Source organism: Paramisgurnus dabryanus, chromosome 16 (genome assembly GCF_030506205.2).
Source record: "Paramisgurnus dabryanus chromosome 16, PD_genome_1.1, whole genome shotgun sequence".
Lineage (NCBI taxonomy): Eukaryota > Metazoa > Chordata > Actinopteri > Cypriniformes > Cobitidae > Paramisgurnus > Paramisgurnus dabryanus.
The window spans coordinates 5,473,549-5,479,897 of record NC_133352.1 but is presented as its reverse complement, the minus strand read 5'-3'; positions in this window follow the sequence as shown (position 1 = coordinate 5,479,897).

Below are 6,349 nucleotides of genomic sequence, written 5' to 3'. Positions count from 1 at the left end.
GTTGGCAGATCACTTCAAGCCAATCACAAGGAATTTTTCTTGTTTAAAAGTAGTGGCTTCAGCCAATACCGAGTGAGTAAATTCAAGTCGGGCCGTTACTCTAAAGAGGGGGGTTATTGGGCACCCTGGCTCATTATAAATGTAAACCCCAATAATAATAATAATAAATAATTTATTTTATAATCATTTTTTTATATATTAATGTCATTGTGCTATGTACTACATTATTCACAACATCAAGGAATATAAGAGAAAACAAAGAGGTTTATTTATAAACACACAGCTGTTTATTCAAAGAAAGAGCTTTATTTATAAACACACAACTATGTACAAAGCAGCATAATGTCTCTTATATTGTCCTCCAAACACGTCAAAAGTGCTTAAGACGTTCGGGAAAGATCCCTACAAATATTTTTCAAAGTGTTGAACAAAAAAAACTCAAAAACGTTGTAAAAAAGTCACTTTTTCACGCGTATATGGTGAGTTGCCCTGTACTTTGGTATCGCCTCTAATCTGGATTTCAGCGTGGGACAGAGCTTGGATAGTTCCAGGCTGCGAGAGGGCGGTGGCCGCACAATCCATCCAGACACCCCGCCAACAATGCCGTCTTCCTCATCAGATATGAGATCTATGGTGGCGCACTTCCAAATGTCCATCTCATCCTCAGCCAGCAAACTTCGTCTCGCTTCCAGCAACTGTAATACAATCAATAAAGACAATAAGTGACCTGAAAAATACTCACATTGACAAAAAACTGATCTAATATAATAAACTTACCCTTTTTCTTCTGGATCGACTCCGAGCTAAACTTTTCGCATTTTCCGCCTGCGATGCGAGTTCAGGTTGTTTGTATCTGAAGCTCCGTCGTACCGACTCATAATACGTTTAACAGGCAGGTGGAAAAATTAAATGAGACTGGTATTAATGAAGAGAGTCATGGTACAATAAAACAATAAATGAGGAAAAACATTAGAAGTTATACTTACAAACAATGTTATCATTCTCAGCAGTTAAATCTGGACATGCTGAAATAGCCCCAAGCAAATCGGAGGTCACGGCTTTGTTATGAGGTGACGTTAGTCTGTGAAAACAAAATGTGCGGGTTTAAGCTTGGATCTATTAACGTATTTATTTCCTTATACAAGAATAAAAACATATTCTTTAAATCGTAACGTTACCTTTTCTCTGGTCCATAGCGCCTGCAGTGTGCCTCAGAGACGCCTCCTAAAAATTACAAGACAAAAAACACCTCTTAGTTATAAAACACACAGCTTGGGCTACTTCAAAAAAATATTCTTATACATAAAATTATTCTTACCGCAATCTTGGTATTGTGCACCCGTCTTCTCTTCTTGGAGAGTTACAAACACCAAACCAAACGTCTGTTACACTCGTCGACACTGCTGTGTGAGCCGTGGCCATGAGCTTGCACGTGATTGGACGAAGGCGAGAAAGCTGTCGGGCTCCTCCAATCACATGCGAGGTTATTGATATAAGGAAAATCTTGTGAGACGTGCGCGCATGCGTATGATATAAACAACAAACGCGACGTGCCGGAAGCTCTGTGTGATATCAACACAGTGTGCTGTCAGTTGAAAGATGGAAGTCCCAAGACTGAAGAAACGACCTCGGCGCTTCTGTAAACATTGCAACACTGAACTGTGTCATACACAGTATTTTGACCACAGAAAGCGCTATTTCAAAAATGGAGTTTGGGAGAAAAAAATCCACAAGGGCTACATCAGATAACGTACAGAGCCTGCTGCTATCCAGTCATTAACCCGCTGTTAGTGATGTCCCGTCATGTGTAAAGACACGGAGGATAACTTTACTGGAGTTAGAGAGATTGGTGAAAGTGAAATGCACTCCGAGGACCCAGAAAAAGAAGTGATTGAAGAATTTGAAGAAACGCACCCAGCGAATTGCAGTTCAGACAACGGTGAGCATAATTACATATTTTATAAGCTTGGCTTGCTTTACGTATGTTATCATTTTAAACAATACTAAAACATATCAACAAGTAAAGTAAAATAAAATCAACAAGTTAAACAAAAACGTTTTGAGTATACTATATCAAAAAGTAGTCCTCCAGCAAGTTTTTTCCATTGTGGCAGCCCTTGCTCACAAAAAGGTTGGAGTTAAATGTGGTTGATTATCACTGTTGTTGTTATTTTAATAGTAAATTATAATTGAATAGGAATATCGCGTTATAATGCATAACGGTATCTTCTGTTTGTTGTTTTTCAGACGAAACTGCAGATGACCAAAGCATTCATCTTTTCCTGGACATCTCCTGTTGTGTGGTAAGCATGAAATTACATTTGGATATACTAGTATAAAGTTCAATACATGCTAATCCAGAGCTGAAATGGGAAAACCTAACAATTTTCACCCACATGATTGTTTTCCACTCTTAAATTTCTGTTAGTTAACTAATGAAAGCAACTAAAGTATAAACACACTTTATAAAGTATTAAAAAATCCTAAAATGAAGTTGAAGTGGATGAAGTTCCCACAAAGTAACTGGTTCATTGCACTAAAGCTAGCTGTTTCAGATGCACATGATCTTTTCCAGCTACAGTTTTCAAATCTTTTCATACTCAAATGGCCATACAGTATTGATGAGAAATGAACATATTAATTATGTTCTTTTTAAATCTCAAATGACCATATTAACGATGGGCTTTTCAATCTCAAATGGCCACATTCATGATGAACTTTTCAATCTCAAATGGTCTAATGGTGGTGCTGAGTATGTGCATTGCATGTGTTTTAAATATGTCCTTTAAATTTTCATAGGATGACTATGTGGATGAAGAGGGGGAAATCCTTGCTGAGGAGCAGAGTGAAGGCTATCCTCACATACAAGATGGGGAGGAGCATGGAAGTGATCAGGCCAGAAGTGAAAAAACAGAACACTTGTTAATGAAACTTTTGGCCATGATGAAATTGACTGGTATCCTCCGTGACGACTTCTTACAGTATGTGGTTTGTCCAAAATGTATGACAGTGTACATGCTTACTGAAACCTATGAGCTCAGACGGGATGGTACAAAGGTTTGCAGGACTTGTGGTCACATCCCATTCTACAATCACCCACAGCAGAGGTCTGCATTAAGGAATAAATGTGGCTCTGCCTTGCTAAGCAAGACTACATATTTGAGCATTGAAGAGCAGGCACGTGCACACATAGACATCAAAGGGGGCTTGAGCACCTGCCCTTTTTATTCCTGGAGAGAAAGTGCCCTTTTTTTCTGGGGCTTTTAAAAAAAAAGATCTTTATTCATATAACAACTGATGTCTGTCTGTTTCTTGTGTTTTTTACTTGTTGCTTATTTTAATTTAACATGAATTCATTCAGGAATAATTTAAATGAGATTTAAACTCTTATATAGAAAAATAGCGCTATTTGTGGCACACAAACGGTTAACAGATGAGTCCCGCCTCCAAAATTCACATCGCTAATATGATTGGCTTTACCTTTCCTTAGTCCCGCCTCTCTAACTTACTACGCTTTATGATTGGTTTGTCTACACTCGTGCTGCATCATTCGCGCTTCAAGCGCCAAAGCTCAGCCTGAACGAGACGCGATCATGTGCATGATTATGCAGGCAGGCTATCGGTAAGTGTGTGAGGAAGAAAGCATTCTTATATTAACAGTTTTATGCACAAAATATAGGACACGTTGTTACACATAACGATTCAGGGACATTGTTTTCCACGGCAATCCCATATTAAGCTGAAGAGTTGCAAACTTGTAACAGTGTAGTGTATGTAGTTTAAATAGACTGCTCATAAAATAATAAAGCACAAACAATAAAATAATTGCTAACTGCAGTAGTAAGTTTGCGTTTTTTGTAATGGCTGTTAAATAAGTATAATGTGTTATACTGGATTGCTGGAGTAGATTGGGAAGAAATCTGATGGATGGTTCAGTATTTTACTTGCCCAGTCTGAATTTTCACTGACATCACAAAAAAGTAAAATATAAAATACAAATAAAATAGGCCTAATCTATATTTGTTGTTTCTGACATGTGTAACCCTAATAAATATGAAACCTAGATTAAAGGTGCCATAGGATGTGTTGTTATAATATGTTAAATTGTTCTTTGACAATTACATAGAAGGTATGTTGCTTTATTAAGTGCAAAAATTATCCAAAACGTTTTTACATGTCCATTTACAACCCTAGAATTTGTCATTTGAATGAAATGGTCTATTTTTGCCCTATTTGAAAGGGTCATGAATAATAATGTTGAGCTCTGCTCTGAGGCTCATGCCAGAAGCTCACATTAGTAAACAGACCTTATATTTTGAGCCCTTATCAGACAAAAATACATTTTGAGTAACAACTAACAACTAATCAGCTAAACGCTAGCATATGATATAGCATTTATTGGCATGTAGCGCTAACTCAGCAGTCACAACTTTGTTTTTAGCATTTTAACAAATTTGTAATTAATTTGTAATTTAAAGTTTTCAAAACATGCACATTGTGTAATGGCTTCCTTTGCTGCTCTATAAACCTACTAATAAGGAGACCATGGTGTCTGTGTGAACTGATTATTTTGTAGACATCTTTTGAAAATTAAACAATTGTGTGAGTTTGAGGAAGATAAAATTAATTAACGTTTTTAATAATTTTTAAAAAAAAGGAAGTCAGAATTGTGTTAATATATATACTTTTGTTTAAAAAAAAAATAGACATAATTATGAGAAGTGCCCTTTATTTCACTTGAGCCCCTGCCCCTCAAAATGTCTGTGCACGTCCCTGGTGAAGAGTATGTCCATCCAATACATTCTTACTGTTACAAGAGTGTTGTGCAGTCTCTGGGAGGACTTGTTAAAAGACTTGGATTTGAAGAGAAATTAGATGAAAGGCGAAAGCGGGAAATGCCAAAGGGTGTGTTAGGAGATGTATATGATGGACAAGTATGGCAGGATTACCAGTATGTGAATTCAATAACTGTAGTCATGCCACTATGCACAGTATTTGAGCTGTGATGTAATTGCACAAGTTTTCTTGCTTCATTCCCTTCCAGACAGACATTTTGTTGTTTGACATGTTGTTTTTATGTTGTTTGCATAGAATGCACAAATTGAGCCTGATTAAAACTCTGTTAAAACAATTAAAATTGTTGAAATAAATTGTTTTGTGTATCTTTTTTTAACCTAACATTGGTTATTGCTAATGACATACAGAGATATTAATATATACTGTTAGCCTGGACAAACTGAATCTACTTAAAGGGATAGTTTAAAAAAATTAGTTAAAAATATTTTGAAAGTATTGTGATAAATGATGAAGAAAATATTTTGATAAATGATTGTCATTAAACTTAAAGATGATTTTGAATTACTCTGTCCAACATCTCCGCTTAGTTAACTGAGTTGAAAGATTTTCTATTTTTAATTCATTTATAATTATAATTCTCTTAGTGTTATAAATGGTATTATAACACAAAACTCATGACTAAATCAGTCATTGAATAAACTTGATTCTCCACTGAAACACACAAAACTGCGAAAAATACAATACAATGTGCTGTTTATGTCAATAAATACTGATCACCTGAACAGTGACTTTCATTAACAAAAATGGTAATTTATCATTGAAAACTAAACAACATGAATAATATTAGAGCATAAACCTCTATGACATTTTAACAAATATTTAAGTAGTTAAAGTTCTTATTAGTTCCTAATTCTGTAAAAAAGCTTAAATAATCATAATATTCAGGGACAAAGGATTATGGGTATAATATATTTTTAAGTATATGTCTCAAAATATTAAGTAATGTTTACATCATTAAGACAATATCTGGGTTAACAGTGTAGCATACTTTGAAAATAAATCAATTCAAGCTACAATTTAAGAGTTTGTAATTTGGCTATACTGATACCAAGTTTAAAACCTCTCAGAATGTCACCTGAGTAAAACTCCCCCAGCTTCTACCCTGATTTGCATTTGTATAGCTCACAGCATGTTCATTTACATGTTAAAGCCTCCCCTAGAATTAGGGGAAGGGGGGACAACTTCAGAGCGAGACCCACGTCAACTTCTGACAACTTACGGCAGTTTTCGGTGTTGGCTGCAAATTGTCATGCGCAGTCGTATACTTGGAGTTTCACAACAATCTACAGTGCCACATTCTGACGAAGATTCCACTTTTCATGCAGTGAGGTATCTGAAACACACAACGCATAGCACTGTATGAGTTATGACAAATCACAAAGTAAAAAGGTTTTAATATAAATGTGGCAAAGTGGTCTTTTTGCAGTAATATTCAACACTCAAAAGATATACAATAGACTACGCCACCCTGGGACTATGCCAGGGAATCACA